Source organism: Desmodus rotundus, chromosome 2 (genome assembly GCF_022682495.2).
Source record: "Desmodus rotundus isolate HL8 chromosome 2, HLdesRot8A.1, whole genome shotgun sequence".
Taxonomy (NCBI): domain Eukaryota; kingdom Metazoa; phylum Chordata; class Mammalia; order Chiroptera; family Phyllostomidae; genus Desmodus; species Desmodus rotundus.
Window position 1 is genome coordinate 29,949,968 of NC_071388.1, and position 19,261 is coordinate 29,969,228.

Below are 19,261 nucleotides of genomic sequence, written 5' to 3' on the forward strand. Positions count from 1 at the left end.
ACCCCCACTTCATAGCCTGTTGAACCTGACTTGGTTAAAAATGGGTAAAGCTTCCCCCATGTTTATAGCATCTGACACAGGGTGCAGTTTCTAATCTTCATTTCAAATGCATTAGAAAAGCAACTTCTCAAAACCTCTTTGGCTAACCTTGTGTCTATTAACACGCTGAGGTTTTAAACTCCATTGTCTTGTCTGGAGACACTAGATGAGGCAGCTGCAAGTTTCCATCCCGGTGAAGGGCTCCCCTCTGAAAACCACCTTGGTAGCAAAGTGGGGCTGTTTGTTTCCTCTGTTCCTGCTGCTTTGGTGTGTTTCCTGGCAACCAGCATAGAGCCAACTCCAACTTTTCCTTTTCTCCTCTCCCTATGCCCCCAACTAGTGACTACCCTGAAGGTTTGAATATATGATGTAAATACTGATGGGATTTGTTTTTTTTTTGAAGACAATTCAGTCCATTTTTCATTAAATTTCACCGCTGTATTATTTAAAGACAACTTTTAGAAATATATTTTTTATGAAGCATGTCATGTATTATGAAATGATATGATTAGCCAAAGAAAAGAGCATGACATTCAGAAATTGTATGTTTTGCACAGAAGAAATGTTTTTATCTTATGCAATAAGAACCCATTCCTTATATTCTCTTTGGCTTAGTTTCTATGTATTTAAAATGGGGATGGTTTAAAAAGGCTCTCAATTCACTGAAAATATGAGAAAAATGTAATATGATAAACCGTGTGATGAAACTATGTATAGTACCATCACTGGGTCATCTACTATTACTGAAAAGGCGGGAAAAAGGAGAAAAGTTGGCATTTTTTGAGTATGTACCATGTGCCAGGCCCTACAGGAAACACTTTGTACCCCTTACCTTGTTTAAGCTTCACCACCACCCTCCAGGCAGGTAAGACCCTATCCCCACTGTTTAGGTGAAGGCCACACAGTTAGGAAGGTGTGGAATGTAGCAGCTCCCTCTTCCGGAGCCTGAACTCCAGGCAATGTCCTCTCTGCACCTTCTTTTCTCTCTGTAAAATTGAGCAGTTGTCTCTAAATATTCCCTAAGTTCTTTCCACTCTGTCATCCCACGAGCTGTTGTTCACAAGGCACATAGTGATACGCTGTACCTTTCCTACCTCACAGAGAAGGAAATGTCCCACAGGCATCCCGACACCAGTTTTAGAAAAATCAATGAAATTCCATTTATGAGGTCATTAATTCATCTGCCTGTCCCTAGTTTCTTTATTAAAAAACCTACTCTATATCAAATCCTGAATTGGACCTGGGACCTACCCCAAGGGGTTTACAGTTTTTTAAGAGCTGTTACCTCTCTGGTCCTCTTCAGGCCAATCCCAACCGCTTGCTGTTCACAGCGCTGTGCTGAGAAGGATTCTGAAGGCTGAGCTAGGTTCAGAGGAGAAGAGTGGCGTTATAGATTACAGATGTTTATCACGGGCACGGAAGGCAGGAGGGGCGTGTTGACCACAAGTGTTTTTTTGGGGTAGAGGAAGTTAGGAAACCATTTTTAAGCCCTAATATTGTAAATTCCTCTAAGTTATCTCACATAAGAACAAAATTTGTCCTATACCATCCTAACTTATAAATTAATAATAGCTTAGATCAGCTGAATCTGTCCCATAAATGTTTGCAAAACATTTTATAGTGGTGTTCTGGAGACTCAGGCTCTGTTCAGTGACAGACATAACGAGGGAAGAACAAGGAAATGAAAAAATCATTTAGTGAAGCTGCACTGGGAGAGGTAGAGATACCCCACTAGCTGATGATGCGAACTTCTCCAATTGTTCTGAGATAGCCCAACTCCCTGGCCTGCTAGGCCTTCATGAAGATGCAGCTCTAAACGTTTTCATTAGTCCAAACAAGAAAATACAATGAGCAGCTAACAAGTTACTGGAGAAGTTCATCAGTTGACATCTTTCTATAAATTCGTGGCAATAGAAATAATTCTTGATCATAAAATTGTAAAAGTGGTTTGAAATGTCTTTGTAACTGTGTGGTTGATTTTCAGGTTAAACTTCCACAACCCTGTAAAATCCATTACCAGCCTCTTGGCTCTGCTGAAATTCATCTTCTGGCTTGTCATGAAGCAATTATGACTGTGAATATCTGCCCCTGCCCACTCCACTACCAGACTCTTTGGGGGATGGTGTAGTGACGGAGACAGTCTGTGCTCTCAAGGAGTGCACGGTTTAGTTGGGAGAGAATGCCAGCAATGAATCAACACTTTCTCCCTTCTCTTGTAGGAACGGGCCAACACTCACTAGCATCCTGGAGAGCTGAGCACCCAAGCAACAAAGCAAGCTGATACATACACTCTCCTTTGTTTCCTTTGGGGCCTTGGGGACTGACTCACTCTGCCCATTGAACAGACACTCTCATTTGTGCCCTTATCTCAATTCCCCAGTCCACCCGCAAACCCCTGCTCTCTTCCGCCCCAGTAATGTAAACTCACCGACATAAATGTAGGCCTTGTCTTTCCTCTAATTCCCCTGCCCTATGTTCGCCCTCTTCTTGTACTGAAGCCTATTCTTACTTACATTCTTAATCTTTGCCTAGCATTCTCCCAACACCTTCTCACTTTAACTGAAACCAGCTTTCCCTTACCAACCTACTTCCCACCAAACATTTAGAGTTGAACCTGATTCTTGTCCCCAGTCCCCATCCCCTGGGGCCAGCAGAAGGGTGGCTTCCCCCTGCTTCTCGAATGTGGACCTTCCCGACATGGCCCCAGTGGCGAGACCTCCCAGGGCTCATTTTCAAACACAACCTCCTCCCAGAGCCGGAGGAAAAGGAAGCACCAGCCCTGCCTTGACAGCTTTTAAGCCCTCAGTAAACATTAGTTGCTTTCCCTTCTTGTTCCTGACCCTCCCAGTTCAAATTAATTACTCCTTCCACTCTGCAACCGCAGCATTTTGCGTGTACTCTAACCACAGCACTTTTTTCCTGCCTTGCAATGTAATTAGTTGCCGGCGTATCTCTCTCCAATTACATTAACTCCCTAAGAACAATGCCCAATGCAGTGCTTTGCATAAACTACACAACATATAGCAATGTGTACTCCACTGTAAGAGAACCTAGGTGGAAAGGGAAATTCACCGATTGCTGTGAGTGTGAAGGACAGGATCCTGGGAATAGGTGTCATTGAGTCAGAAACAGAGGCAGAATTCAATGAAAAAAGAAAATGAGGGAAACGAAATATGAGATTGCATCTTTAAGGCATTTTTAATGCACCAATTCAAACACTGTCAAAACAAAGCATTTTGTTTTGTATTCATACAGTGGCTGTGGAAGATGGAAACCTACGTTGAGGCCCTCACTCTGTGCGGGGTGCCACTCTGGGCACCTGAAAGGCAAAGGGGAACAAGAAGGCTTTGTGCCCACCATTGCTCAGAGACACATAGAACAGTACATGTTGGTTTGAAATCAATCCCTTTCAAGAAAACAGGTCCCCGGTTAAATCTTAGGCAACACGATGTTTGCCTTTTTCTGATCTGCTGAACAATGTCCACAGTAACAAAACTATTTTCATAACAGCATTTTGCAGATTGTTCAAGTATTTCAACTCTGAGATTTCATGAAACAATGATATCCTAAAATAACTAAATGTGTAATTCTGCACTAAATTGCTTATTATTGTACTTTAAGTTCTAGTCTAAGCCAGGAGTGGTGGCCAAATTTTAAAATATATGGAAGTGGAGTGTAACACTGAAAAAATCCCAATTATCGATTTACCCATTTGAAAAAGGCCACTGTGGTTTTATAAGTAGACACATAGGATTCACAGAACAGAATATTGGGAAACAGTGCTTTAAAAATATCTCAAGTTCAATCTTTTAATGCAAATTCTGATGGGTCTTCCCAACAGTTAATCACTTTTGAGTCCCCCTTTGCTTTAACAAATCCTTCTCTTTGAAATCCAATTTTCCATGTTCAAGGTTACACGTGGGCTTGTTGGTTGTCAGCGAGGCTTTCACTAGGGAGCCACTTTCTGGGCAATTACTCTGAACTAGGTTACCAAATTCCTTTGTGTTGCCTCTCTGAAAGAACACTGCATTTTATTCTACTTGGAGCTTTAGAACAGCCTGTCAAAGTCACCTTGATATTGAATACTTGCATCCATGTATGGAACTGCTAAGAGTCATAAAATCATTGCATGTAAGGAGTCACTGAAAACCCCGTAAACAGGTATTGATTTCCTCTTTGAAGAGAGAAAGAAAGTAGGTAGGTTGGAAATTAACAATTACTGAGTTCCTAGTATATTCCAAATATGGCGTTAGGCACTTTCACAAATGTTATTTTATTAAACCTTCTGATATACCTGCAAGATACTTAATATTGTCCTATTTTTTTATTGATGATGGAACAAGATTAAGTATCTTGCCCAACTTCACACAACTTGTGAATTGTATAATATAATAATGTCACACTATGCTCTCTGCTAAGACTTTAAACCAATTCTTTTATCATTTAATTCCCTTTGAAATCCTATGATATGGGCATATTATGGTCATCATTTTATAAATAAAGAAACTGAAACCTAGGCAGATTAAATAATTTATCCAATGTCACCTAGCAAAGAAGTAGCAAAGCACTAATATTAGCACAGAGGAAAGCAAATTCCTCCAAACTCAGGGTGATAGGTAGGAATTCAGAGAGGTATCGGAATATTGTACTTGTAAAACAGAATGAACCAAAGTTATCCATGTCACAACCCTTCCTACTGAAGCCAAAATTCTATAATTATTTGTATTGCTTCTAGGGCGTTCTAATGTCTAAATCTATTCAATATCAATATTTTCAAGGTTAATCATTAATACAATGGTAGTTATTAAAACACACATTAATACAATGTGTGTTTTTAACACTTTGAAAAAAAACATTTTCTGCATTAGAACGAGTCCCAGGTAATTGTAATTAACGAAGTCTTCTCTAAGAATACCTGGTCTGCCTGGCACTGTCTGAATCAACTTTTAATACATCAGAAATGGCTCTTTCCCATAACTAGAACAGTGTAGTGACTGTCATAAAGTGACTGTCTGAGACAGTTTGAGCACCCAAATCCTCAGAATCAGATGTTTTGTTTATAAAGCATTAAAAACTCTAACTTACAAGGGGAGTGCATTTTAATTCAATATGGACTCTCTGAATGGTTTAGCCTCAAGGGAAGATTATACATACATGTACATATACACCTACACATACACATATACACACATATACATAGAAAGACCAGAGAGAGGAAAGGAGTTGTGTAAGAGTGCACCTTCTCAGGCAAGTTGCCTAATGAGCAAGAGAGGAGAGTAGATACACAGTGCTTTGAATGAGCACCGATCACTACATGGGCGGCAGAGGTATCATTTGGAGATAAAAATGTCTCTGGAAAGGAAAAAACACAATGATCCAGAACTCTAACGTCAGAATCAGGAGACCTGGATTTGAATGCAGTCCCCACTGTGGCTATATAACTCCGGGCATTTACCATTTGGGGGCTTCGCAGTCAGACATAGAGATAATTCCTACATTCCCACGTCAAATACTTGCTTTGAGACTCAAATGAGATCAAGTATGTGAAAATGTGTGCTAACTAGAAAGGGCTAGGTAAATATTTTTTGTTGGTTCATTCATTCATTTTATGACATTTTTATGTGACTTAACATGTATAGACACTATTCTGCTGATACCAATGATTATCAGTCTTGGGTCTTAACAGTAAGGGGCATAAAATCTAAAAAATGAATCATATAAGTAAAGTATGTTACAGATAAAGTACTATGTGGGTTCAGTGAAAGAAGAGGTTGCTTAAATATAGCTGAAGCAGGATGACTTGGGAAGAGTTGACATTGTACTTGGTATGATGGCTGGAATTGTGTCCCAAAAGTTCTATGTTGAGGTCCCAACCCCTGGTACTCTAGAATATGACCTTATTTGGAAGAAGGTCATCACAGAGGTATTAGTTAAATTAAGGTAAGTTTATAATGGAGTAAGGCCCCTAATCCAATATGACTGTATCCCTGTAAAAAGGAGACATTTGTACAGAAATGCACACAGAGACAGAACGCCATGTGAAGACTGGAGTTATGATTCCACAAGACAGGAACTACCAGAAGCTGTAAGACCTGAAACAAACCCTTTCCTAGCACTCCCGGCCTCCAGAACTTGAGATGACACACTTTTGTTTAAGCCACTGTAGGTGGTACTTTGCTATGGCAGCCCTTGGAAACTAATGCCATTGCTTATATTGATATACAAGAAAGTTAATGTATAGAAATGTATGTCATTGATATGTTTATTGTTATCAGATACCTAGTACAGTGCTCAGCACATCATAGGCACCAAACAAGTAAATATTTATTGAATGAATGTTTCAATGAATATATCACAGAAAGAGGAATGTGTGTATATATATGTATATACACACGTATATATACATATGTATATATATATTTGATGCCAATAAATACAAGTACATATATATATATATTTTATGTGTTTCATACTTCTGCCCTTGGTCCAACCCTCTACTTATTATACACACACAATCAGAAAAATTTGTACTCCTTTGAAAAATGCTGCCTTTTCACCTCTGTTTACTCTAAGAAAGTCTACCAAGGAAAGCAAAGAAAATTTTAAAAACAAAAGGCAATAAAAAGGAATTCACAACTTGTAACACAGTTCTGAGACACACGCACTCTACAAGACTGAATCACAGCTTCAATCCCGAGAGCGCACCCCGGAGTTTTCTCCAAGCACAGCGCTCTGATGAAACGCCCTAAAGACCAAGGGCCCCTATGTCTCCGTGGCAGGAACAGCAATAGTCAAATTCATGTCGGAAGCACACTCCCAAATCAAGTTGTTCAGTGTGCTCATAGAGAAGGCCTCTCACACAATGCAGATGGAGCTTCTGCAATCATTGCCTAGACCACATGCCGTCAGAGGAAATGGGTCTTCATTTGCTCAACATATTTTGGTTTTGTAACTTTCAAGATTAATTCTTTTTTTTCATGTTCAAGGCAGTGAAAGACAAATATCAAGATTAATTCTTGCCAATATCTGAAAAAAAACACGAGGTCTTTTAAAGGCAAGCTTTTGAAATGCACTCTTGAATGAGGCAGGGAGTACACAGATAGTGGGATGCTGATTGCTGTGTCTGTGTGTGTGTGTGTGTGTGTGAATGGGGACAGTCAGCTTCAGAAAAAGAGCTCATCCACCTACTGGGAAAATATAGTGGTGGTTATTTACCAAGAGGGATGCTAAATTTAGGGAAGTGAGTCAGATTTTCAGCTGAGGGGAAAATGATACAAATCTATGACAACAGTTAGCTGCTTGTCCTTGGAAGAAGTTATTCACCTTCTGTTTCAGAATCTTCATCTAAAAAATCAAATCACATGATCATTTAAGTGGCTTCCGGTTTGAAAAAGAGGGGAGGGGAAAGTGTAAGAATGCTCCGAGCTCCACAGAAAAAGAAAAGGTGTTGTGCCCTAGGCAGCATTAGTGCAGTCATACTGACAGTGCTCAGAACGTAAACACGGACTGTCAATTTTTTAATGATGATGAATGAAATCATCGTGTGATCAGCCAGTGGGTCTGTCAAGCATCTGTACACCTGCCACACGCCGAGCTCTACACAATCTGCTCTCCTGTTGATTTACCAGTGGGGATTTGGGTACTTGCTTATGGCAAGTGAATTCTCTCAAAAGAATACAATTTAAGTATGTGTTTATTCACCCATTCATTCATTTCCCCGTGCACTGACTGAAACTATGGGCCAGCATAGTGTTAGGCACTGGTGATGTACAGTGACAAAGACAGCTGGGCCCCTACTCTCATGAAGTTTGCAATCCAGGAGGGGGAGATGAACGGATGAGCAGAGGATCACCTAACAGTGTTATGAGAGCAGAGATGAGGTGGATTCAAGGAAGAACATACAGGGCCTCCTAACCCAAAGGTGGAAGATGAGAAAAGATGTAACTGAAAGAAATCATAGCTCTGGCGGTAGCCAAGTGATGTTTAGCTATTTGCCAGGTAGAGTAGGAAGAAGGGTTTAAGCAGAGAACAGTTTGTCAAAGGCCCAGAGGGGACCCAGTTCACGGTGGATTTCTGGGGAAGAAGGTAGTAGAGCCTGCAGGGCTCCTGAAGCACAGGGAAGGAGGACTGGGCAGATGGGGCAGGAGGCCGGCTGCAGAAGTGAGGCTGGTCCAGGTGGTATTGAGGAGTCAGGTGTGCATGCTGAGCACACCGGAGGTATGGAAATTTTTAAGCAGATAAAACGTGATGAGACGTGCATTTGTGGAAGATTACTGATGCCCAGTGTTCTCATATAGGTAGGACCACCTCACTCAAGAAAACCATTGGCTCTGGAGTCACTTCAGCCATTACACCTGGGAGTCACATAGCACCACTCCCTCCCACCAGATGCCCATGACTGTGCCCGCTCTCCAGGGTAGCCTGCATCTCGTACTAGTAATTCATTTCTCCATAATCATTGCGACTGGGAAGTGGTTGAACCATTAGAGTCCTTGGCTGGACTCTCATTTTCCTTAGGTCCAGTATACATAACCTCCTTATGATTCTTGGAATTAATGTGGCAAGAGCAACTCTATAAAAGGTCAAATGCCAGGTATTTCTGAGGCTTGTAAAGGCCACCGAACCAACATTTAATCTTTTTCCTCTAGCCGTCTTGCAGGGAGTTTGGGTTTCCTACCACATCTCTTTCCTTGCTAACAAAACCCTCATTTCATGCAGAACGCCACGTCCAACACCAGGCAAGATGGCCTGCCTTTCCTTAGCTTCCCTTACATACAGGAATGGCCCCAGGACACAGTTCTGGCCGATGACTTCGTCCATGCTGCAGGTCCTGGGAAGGCTGTAGTTGTATACGGTAGAACAGGGAAGGAGCTCCCTTCTTCATCCTGCCCTGAAGGTGGACATGATGACTGACTGGAGTAGCTCAGGGAAAGATGACAAAATCTCAGAGAGGCAGTGCTGGAGCCACTTAAGCAACTGCCTTTTTCTAGGTCTTACTTTCATAAAAAAATTCCTATTTATTTAAACAGTAGTTTTATTACCTGCAACCTAATACTTCCTAACTGATACAATTAGGAAGATGATGACATTTGTCTTTTTAGAAAATACTACAGAGTATGCAAGGTGTAAGCAATAAATGCAGTTTCAGACTTGTTAGACCCAGGTTTCTGAGAACCGGCAAAGTGGGTGTCCAATCAAGAATGGGTACTGGAAGCAACCTAAGTGCCCATCAGCAAACGAGTGGATCCAAAAACTATGGTATATTTACACAATGGAATTCTATGCAGCAGAGACAAAGAAGGAGCTTATACCCTTTGCAACAGCATGGATGGAACTGGAGAGCATTATGCTAAGTGAAATAAGCCAGACAGTGAGGGACAAATACCATATGATCTCACCTTTATCTGCAACATAATCAACAAAAGAAAAAAGCAAACAAAATATAACCAGAGACATTGAAATTAAGAACAATCTAAGAATAGCCAGAGGGGAATGGGGAGGGGATAGTGGGGAGAGAGGTTTATAGGAACTACTATAAAATCAAGGGGGAGGGTGGAGATGGGGGAGGGTGGTGGGATTGGCTGGGGTGGGGTGGAGGGATGGGGAGAAATGCAGACAACTGTAATTGAATAACAATGAAAATTAAAAAAAAAAGAATGGGTTCAGAATGTTGGACTGTTTGTTTCTTATTTGGGATACAAGGAGGGAGAAATTAAGAAAATAAATATAACATTTTGGTATTAGGAAAATAAATGAATACCTAAATATTGATAGTCTGTAAATAGAACTACCCTAAAACCCGTTAGGTAATATAGATCAGGCTATTTCGATTATAAAAAACAAGCTCACTCAGATAGCAGAGTAACGAGGATTTGTTCTACGGTGCCGTTAAAAAGAGGTGGGGAGGGAGGGGGAAGAGAGAGAGACAGAGAGAGAGAGAGAGAGAGACAGACAGAAACTTCTGGAGGAGGCAGGAACTACAGCACCACCGAGTTGGATTTAATGCTATAAAAAGTACCGGAAAGTCATTCTAGAACCCAACCAGGGCTAGGAATTGGATTATTTTATCTCAACAGCAATCAATTTGGGTTTTCAACTAAATGTACCTTGAGAAACTCTCCAGCTGTTTTTTCATTTTTCGTTTCTACACTTTTTCACTACAAATGGACAATCAACCCTCACTCAGATCAATTCCCCCACCTCATCCTTACTGTTTCTGCTTTCTCTCAGTATTACCCATGGGTGCCCATTCTGCTTCATAGCGTCATTGTATTCTTTCAGCTTCCCCTCCCACTGCCAACAGGTCTTTACAATTACCAGTTCAGAAGCTGAAACAAAAATCCTAAGTGGCCTGGCTCATGATGACTGAGCAAAGCCAAATTATGAATCAGCAATTTCAAAGACCATTCGCCAGCATTTTTTGCCCTTAGATGGTTTCCACTCCTATTCCAATCAGTGTGGCGGGGCAAGGTCACATTCAAACAGCCAAGATCCCTTTCCTCCAGGAACAACTGTGGGTGACGCAGTGTCCTCCAGAGTCTGGAGGAAACTGAGGTAGGTCATATAGTGCTTCCGAGTACCATCGAAAAAGGAGAGAGGTAAGAAGTTGGTTAGTGAGTATACTGCTATGCAGAGAGTAACTTCCTACCCATACTCACAAAACAAGACACTGTAGGATAATTACAGAATGATACTAAATATGCTTGTGAATAGCTGATTTGATTTAGAAAGATGACTGCTATTTCCCAGCAGTGATATCAAATGACTCGGTTTATTTTCTCAGAGACCTTACTAACACATGATTGAAAAAGCTTAGCACTTTTTCTCAAAATATAAATGTCAAACTGTCAAAATCATAAAAACTCTCTGAAACAATTTTTGGAGAAAGCTTAAAAGAAAAATGCATAAACTTATAAAGAAGCTAAATACAAGTGCCAATGAGGACAGTAGGTGAAATAGACCGCTATACAGCCATTTCCCCCCACAGAAATCTTAGCTCACTTGGGATTTAATCAATGTAATTTCTTTTTCTAATTCCATTTAGAATAATGACTTGTTGACAATTTGTAGCTATTTAGGCAATGTGCCAAGGTGAAGAGATATCTTTAATGAAGGACTAATTGCTCTTTTATTTAGCATCTTTACAAAACAGTAACTTCATTATTTCATGCCGAATGAAACATTTTAGTACATGTATAAGGTCATGTTATTTTAGTATATTTCTAAGGTAATGTTATTTAGAATTGTCCTCTAGGACACTTCCCTTCTCCTAATTTCTTATAGCTAAAGGCATATTATGGAAACTCAATTTTACATCCTTGTGTTTCTTTTTTCCATGAGCTTCATCCCTCTTTTTTAGTATTAATTTTAGCATCTATCTTAGATTTTCCTTAGGATGTCTGAAGGTTCAACAGTTTTTGTTAGCATTCTTTTCCGATTCTTTTCCCTGCTGCTCTACCAGAAAATAGAAAAAGCCCTGTTTTCATTTAACACCTTTACTCATCTCTTAATCTTCTCTACAGATTTTCTACACTTAATATGTATTTGATATTATTGAAGCAAAATTATATTGCTTCAATAATATATATAATTATAATTATATTGAAGAATAATTATATTTATATAATTATATTGAAGAATGTCTATTGAGTCATTCTTTCATTATTTATGAAGTGCCTACGTGTTAAGCTGGCTTGTCTTTCCTCTTTTGGTCTCTGACTGCTTTTCTGCATACGTTTTAGGAAGAGGGGTGTATTCTGTAACATTATAATGTCAACAAAATTATTTAACAAATCTCATTCATTAGTCCTATTTATATTTCAACTAAAATGAGCTACATTTCATCTTTCCTTTAGGCCTACTTGGTAAACTATAGTTTTGGAAGGGGTGCAGTCAAAATACACTATTGATTTGCAAAATTCAAAAATTAAGATTTTATATTCAGAATTGAACTTACTGTAATGACCACCCTCATTAGTGATATCACCATCACATTTCAAAGACAATAGAGTAGTTCAAATGGAAATTAAATTCTAAATTCAGATTTTTAAACTGTTAGTTCTTCTAGTTCTATACCTTATTGTCATTTTTCAAGAACACTATGCTTTTCAACCATGGGTATCAAATTTTACTTGCCCCATAAGTTGTGAATTTCATACTCTGGGCAGGCAATATCTTGACTGGTGCTGTAGACTGAATTGTGGGCCCCAGAATTCCTATGTTAATGTCCCAACACCCAATGTGGTATTTGCAGATGGGAACTTTTGGAGGTCATTGGGTCATGAGGGTGGGGCCTTCAGGATGGATTGGTACCGTTATCAGGCACCAGTATTAGTACTCTCATAAGACACTAAAGAGCGCTTACTGTCTCCGTCTCTCCGTTCTCCCATAGGAGAGCACAGTGAGGAGCCGGCCATCTACAAGCCAGGGCGAGAGCCCTCACCAGAACCTGACTATGCTGATATCTTGATCTGACTTCCTGTCTCCAGATCTGTGGGAAAAATAAATTGTTATTGTTTAAGACATGTGTTTATGGTAGACTAATATGTGTGAATTTAACCATTTACAGCACTAGATTTTACTACAAATTCATACTACTCCATCAGTTATCAGTTAATTTGCATAGCTCACTGGATGACTGAAAATAAACCACTGGACTCAACAGACACATTATTTCTTAATTTGAAGTCTATGAGTAAGTGTTCCATTTTAGCCAACATGAATATGCCGTTTTAGAACTTTCTCAGAACAGAAACGTGTATCCTGAGTTACTGGCAAACGAACTCCAAGAGTTTCAAGACCAGGGAAAGTGCAAGGGAGCGTGTTTCCTACTAGGACTGCCAGTGGGAGAGAGGACAGAAAGAACTGAGGGGGGCCGCCAGCTTTCTCCTGAATCTGTCCTCCCACGCAAACCACCAGGCGATGATTTACTCCTAAGGCCCAGTCTTTTAACCCATAGGTTTCAGGAATTTTGGATTTCACAAATCAGCAGAATTATTTCAGAAACTGAAAAAGGAAATTTCGGGCTTGGAGAACAAGGATGGATGTCTGATTCTTAGTATTCCCCTGTGCCCTCCTAAATAAAATAATTTCAACCAGTATAAATTAAACTTTAGATAACTTATGCTTTCAGTGTTAGGAGACAGTAATCACTACAACCTTCAAATCACCTTTAAGTAGAGAAGAAGAATTCTCACATTGCTCACACTTTCCTACTGCTGGCAAGCCTGTGAGTGAGGAGAGTAAGCAAAGAGAAGTTTAAGAGACTCTGTGGGAAGGAGCAGAAAGGACAGAGGACTTAGAAAAAACAAAGGTAAAATCATCTCTAGAAAGAGAAAGTGCAACACTAAACCAAAATTCTGATAATAGGCGGTTACTCTGACAGTTCATAGGACGAGCTGCATGGAAGAGGCAGGACTGGAGGTGTTGGCGTTGATGAAGCATTGTATCCAGAAAAGAATGAAGCAGTAGAAAGGAAGAAAATAGAAGGAGAATTTAAGTATCTGATGGTGATAAACACGAGACAAGGCACTCTGAGCTTTCTTTCCTCAACATCAACATAATACATTTCTGCTGCTGAAAATACTTTCCCTCCAAAAAAACAACCAACCTCCAAGGAGCTAAGTAAAACTTTACCGGCATACCCCAAATAAGTAAAATATTGTCAAGTAAACATATGGCATATGAAAAAACTAGCCTCAATCAGAAGTACTATGAAAAGAAAAGCACAAAAACAGGGAGTAATGAGAACTGACTGAATGCAACAAAGAAAAAAAAAGATTGTATCAGAAATCAAGATTAAATTCAAAGATGCCTGAGAGAGAAGATTTGGATAAAAATTTAATAAAGAGTTTTGAAGAAAAGCAGGAAAATACAACCAAGGGAAATGAAAACAAAATAGAGCAAGAAGTTAAAAAGGTTTGAAAGCGGTTAAAACAGAAGATAAGCAAAGAGGGCTCAACAGATGTCAATTGATGTTCCAGAAGGACAAAAACAATGGAATAGAATATATACATAAAACTGTCATCCAAGAAAACTTTCCAGAAATAAAGACCTCAATTTACACAGAGAAAGGGCCCATCAAGTACCAGGAAAACTGACCTGGAATGATCAATTCTGATATATATCCTAATAAAACTTCTGGACTCTGAAAATTAAAAAAAAATTTTTTTTTCAGGATTTCCTGGCAAAAAGATAATGTAAAGGCAAGAGAATTAGACCAACACTGGACTGCTCAAAGCAACACACAGGGTAGGGCAAACATAGGTTTACTGTTGTATGTGAAAGTTATTTTTATATTACTTTATTAATTATTGTATAATTTCCTTATGAACTGTAAACCTATTTTTGCCCCACCCTGTAAGAAACAAGGCAACGGTGAAGCTACATTTTCAAGAAAGTTAAGGAAAGAAAATGTGAACCATGCATGATACAGACAACCAAGATATCCTTTAAGTATCAAGACTATAGTAATGTTGAACATACAAGAACTCAGAGATTACACACACACACACACACACACACACACACAATAAAAGCTACTAAGGGATAAATTTCATCCAACTAGATAACTGAGAAAACTTAGGTAAAAGTACTTCTCATGAGCAATTCATCTATTTAACTGTGCAGTTTAGAGTGAAACAACGGTGGGACCAGAGGTGGTAGGATATGTTTTGATAAAGTAGGAAAATGCAAAGAAAATGAGAAATGGGAGAGAAAAAGAAAAATGTAGAAAAAGAACACTGACTCTCATTCATATAACAGATGAGAGTTAAAGGATATATTTTAACCTGATATACCAGACAGTACAAGTTTAAGGGAAAAAAAGGGATTATCAATCCTATAAAATATTAATCCAAAACCACAAGCATAAAAATACAAGCCTGCCTAAACACAAAAAGGAACTGTTCTCACACAGCAAAGCAGTCCCACTAAAAAGAAAAGCACACACACAGCAACTGTAACAAATCATGTAGCAGGGCCAAGCCCACGTGACAGTCTTCTCATTCAATGTGCGTGGGTTTAACTCAAGGTAAAAAGACGAACTTCAGAAAGCATTAAACTAGACAAAAAGGGTACTTTATAATGTTAAAATCCACATTTCACATTTAGGATATAACAGGTATGACTTTCTATACAAGAAATAACACAAAAACCACCTATGTAAAACAAATATTGGAAGAGAGGCAAGGAGAGACAGAGAAACACACTATTAATAGACACTTTCATACGCGGCACAACACAGGTCAGTAAGCAAAAAAATAGTGAGGATATATGTTTTGGATTTATCTTAAATACTACATCCTAATAATAGAGAATACACAATCTTCTCAAGTATGCATGAGACATTCACATAGATATGCAAAAATCTGATCATATATTAGGGCATATAGAAAATATCAGCAGGTACTATAAAGTTATTACAAACTACTTGCTAGTTATAATGCCATAAAAATAGAAAATAATGCAACCAAAAAAGCTCTTCCACTTGGAAATTAAAGATATTCTAATAAACTTAACTCTTATACAAAAGAGAAAATAAACAAAAATTACAGAATTTCTGAAAATGGTAAATACATCTGTGGAATGCATTCTAAGCAGTGGTAAGAGAAAAATTCACAGCACTAAATACCTGTATCAATAAAAAATGAAGATTAAGTATATTTCCCTCTGAAAGAGCCTAAAACAAAGTAAAACAAAAAAAAGCCCATGGAAGAAAATAATACAAGAACAGAAATTAACATTTGAAAACTTGAAATTAGAGGTAGAGAATTACATCAAAGGAGTAAAATCCTGTAAAAACAAAAATATCAACAAAGAATGTGTTAGTTTAATTTTAAAAAGGGGGAGAAAGTGCACATATACAGAATAAGAAATAATAGAGAAGTAGCTATTGCTAGAGAAAAAATTCAAAACAAAAATTTTTTCACTCACTTCAATGGAAATACATCTGTATACCTAGAGGATATGGTTTCTTTCTTAGAAAAATACAGCAAAATGACTGCTGTACAATTAAAAAAAACAATTTGCATAAAAGAAAAAGTTATCAAGGAATTACTCCACAAAAAAGCACCACGTCCTGATGGTTTCATAAAGGAACTGATACATTTTTCTGCATACAAATTTTAAGTTTGTATGAAAAACAGAAAAATCAAAATCATAGAAAGACATAAAAGTGGTCCTCAAATATGAATTTTAACTTCACTTACAGGAGGAATGAAAATTAAAGCTACAATGAGGCATTTCTCACCATCAGATTGGCAAGACTCAAAAGCTTGACAATATATTGTTATTGAAGCTTTGGGGAAACAGTCTCACATATTCCTTGTGGGACCTGAACTGCCATAACCTCTATGAAAAGGAATTTGGCAATTATCTAATAAAGCAACACAAGCATATGTCCTTTAACTCAGTAATTCCACTTCTAGGACTCTACTCTGAAGGTATACCTCAAACAAAACAGAAATGCGTACGTAAGACCATTCTTCGTAACATTTGTTATTTTGCAAAATATTGAACACCACCTAAATGCCTGAGCATAGTGGACTGATAGGATACAATAGGGTACTTAAGACATTCAATATCTAGACAGAGAGAAAAAAAAAGAGAGGGAGAAAGAGGGGGAAGTGGGGGAAGAGAGAGAGAGATCAATGAACTTACATGGAGCGATTACTAGAGATGTTTAGTGAAAAATGCAAAGTCAATAAAAGCATGTACGTGAAACAGCTAATAAGCACATGAAAAAGTGCTCAACTTCACTGATCATCAGAGAAATGTAAGTGGAAACCATGGGATACCACTTCGTCCCTACAAGAATGTCTGTAAGAAGTTATTCACAAACTTCGGTGAGGACGTGGAGAAACAAGAACTCTCCTACAATGCTGGTGGGAATGTAAAATGATACAGCCACCTGGGGATCACTTTGACAGTCTCTTAAAAAGTTAAATATAAATTTATCATACAACACAACAACCCAACAATTCCACTAACGTGAAATGAAAACCACGTCCACATAAGACTTGCCGGTGAATGTTCACTGCAGCATGATGTATCACAGCCAAAAAGGAAGCAACCTAGGTGCCCATTACTTTTAAAGGGACAAACATGCATAGTTCAAGTAACAGAATACTATTCAGCAGTAATACTGATAGAAATGCTGACATATGCAGTGACATGGATGGACCTTGAACACATTATACTAAGTAAAAGAAACCAGACTCAAAAGATAACACAGTATGTAGAGTTCTATTTATATGTAATGCCCAGAAAACTCTATAGACCGAAAGTAGCTCCTGGTTGCCTAGAATTGGAGAGGAGCCAGGGTGAGGTGGGAACAAGGATTAACGGTAACCAGGCATGAGAAATTTTACTGGATGAAAATGTTCTAAAACTGAACTGTTGTGGTTGGAATGGACAACTCGTAAAATGAGTGAATTGTGTGGCACTGAATTATATAGCTCAATAGTTTTTTTTTTTAAGGATGTATGTGTGAATTTTATGGGATGTAAATTACTCATCGACAAAGTTATTTCTTTAAAAAAGCATGTATCCAGAATGACCAACTCTACCAGTTTACCTGTCTTGTCCACTTTTAGCTTTTTCTGAAAGTTATATCTCAAGGAAGTTCTCAGTGCTAGGCAAACCAGGGCTGGTGTCCCTACCTGTATGCGACCTTTTGTGTAACAAAGAGGGTGACTCAGAAAACATATTTACTGCTTTTCTTCCTAAAAAGAAACATGGGGAAAAAACAGTGAAGCTGGATACCTACAGGGGGTGGGGGAGTTGGGCAGAAAATGAGTGACACTTCTCTCAGTATGCCCTAGTACAGTTCTGACTTTTAGAAGCATGCTCATGTCAACATTTAAAAAATAAAACTAAAGATGGGAAGTTTGGGGGGAGGGACCTTAAACTTGGAAGAAAACTGAAACAAATGAACCCAATTTATTTCAAACAAATAACAATCACAGTGTAAGAGAAAAAAAGAATGACTCAAAATAATTTATGAATACGGAATATAATCATATATCCTCAAGTCTTGGACAGGGTACAGACAGGGAGAGAATACAATCTTACAGGCTTTTAGGAGTGTATTTTACAGTGACACGGGCAGAAGCAGGAAAAAACTACTTTAGATGTATTACAGGACTAAACAAGTGAATAAACTGATGGACTTTTTTGGGAGTCAGGATTCCAGGGAAGAAGGGACACAGAAATACGGAATGAGGAAGGCAAGAAAGAACCCTATGAGGATGGGTTGAAATGGCAGGTATTAGCGTAAATGCATGATTTCTAAAACCAAATACAGATGGAGCCTATGTAAAATGGATGTGTACATGCATATTTGTGTATATGAACATTTCCTAGTTATGTTTGCTGACGAGGCCTAGCAGCAGCAAAAACACCGCTAATGATGGGCACACCCAGCAGCCAGACAGATCTATGTATCTATCATTCCCAGGATCCCTTGAAAAAACTGCTGATTCTAGATCCTAGAGCATCTTTTATTTAAAAAAATGTGCTAAAAAAATAATTTAAAAAAGCAGATGATATAAGGAAATAGAAGCCAGATTAAAGAAGCTCCTGCTGGCCAAATCTAAGACAATTTAAGCACCAAAGAATTTAAGCACCAAAGTATAGTGAAATATAAGCCATTAAAAAAATGGAAAACCAGGAGTCCAAAACAATAGCTAATATAAAAAATTCATGTGGGCACATAGGGATGGGTGAAGGAGAGAGCAGGGCTCCTGCTTCCAGCAGAATGCTAAGTGCTAACTGGTACATGAGGACGAAATGCTGGAATTGGAAAATCATTCTCTTACTATCCAAATAAAGAAGGAATGAGCAAGAATCATCAATGGATGCTAAATCCTGGAGGAAAATATTGTTGTTAGCATGGACTTGAGAGTCTCTCACAGATTGTTCATTACATGCATGGCATAAAAAAATAGTAACTATACTTTGGAGAAACTGTACCACACCCTGACCTGGTGACCAAAATTAACATCGCCAATGGTGAGCAGATGTGACACCAATGTATTATTCTAAGAGTGCATAACCTGAATCTAATGATGAAACCCCAAAAAGGGGGGTAGAGACAGAGACTGTACTCTTCAAAAACATATTACATTAATGCCATAAAGACAAAAGGGGTCATGGGGAAGAGCCAGAGTAAAGGCAACTTCAGGGAGGGTAAATAAACAAGCAAATGTTAAAAAAAAAAAAA

At 38.6% G+C, this 19,261-nt stretch overlaps 1 protein-coding gene across 3 annotated transcripts in view; it reads right to left on the reverse strand.

The window, feature by feature from the left end:
* WDR49 (WD repeat domain 49) overlaps positions 1–280 on the reverse strand; it is a 124,113-nt gene extending 123,833 nt beyond the window's left edge. For all 3 annotated transcript variants that reach the window (XM_045197651.3, XM_045197681.2, XM_045197672.2), the window contains exon 1: positions 148–280. The gene's annotated coding sequence lies outside the window, so the exon portion shown is untranslated. The remainder of the gene's footprint in view (positions 1–147) is intronic.
* Between the last annotated feature and the right edge of the window lie 18,981 nt (positions 281–19,261).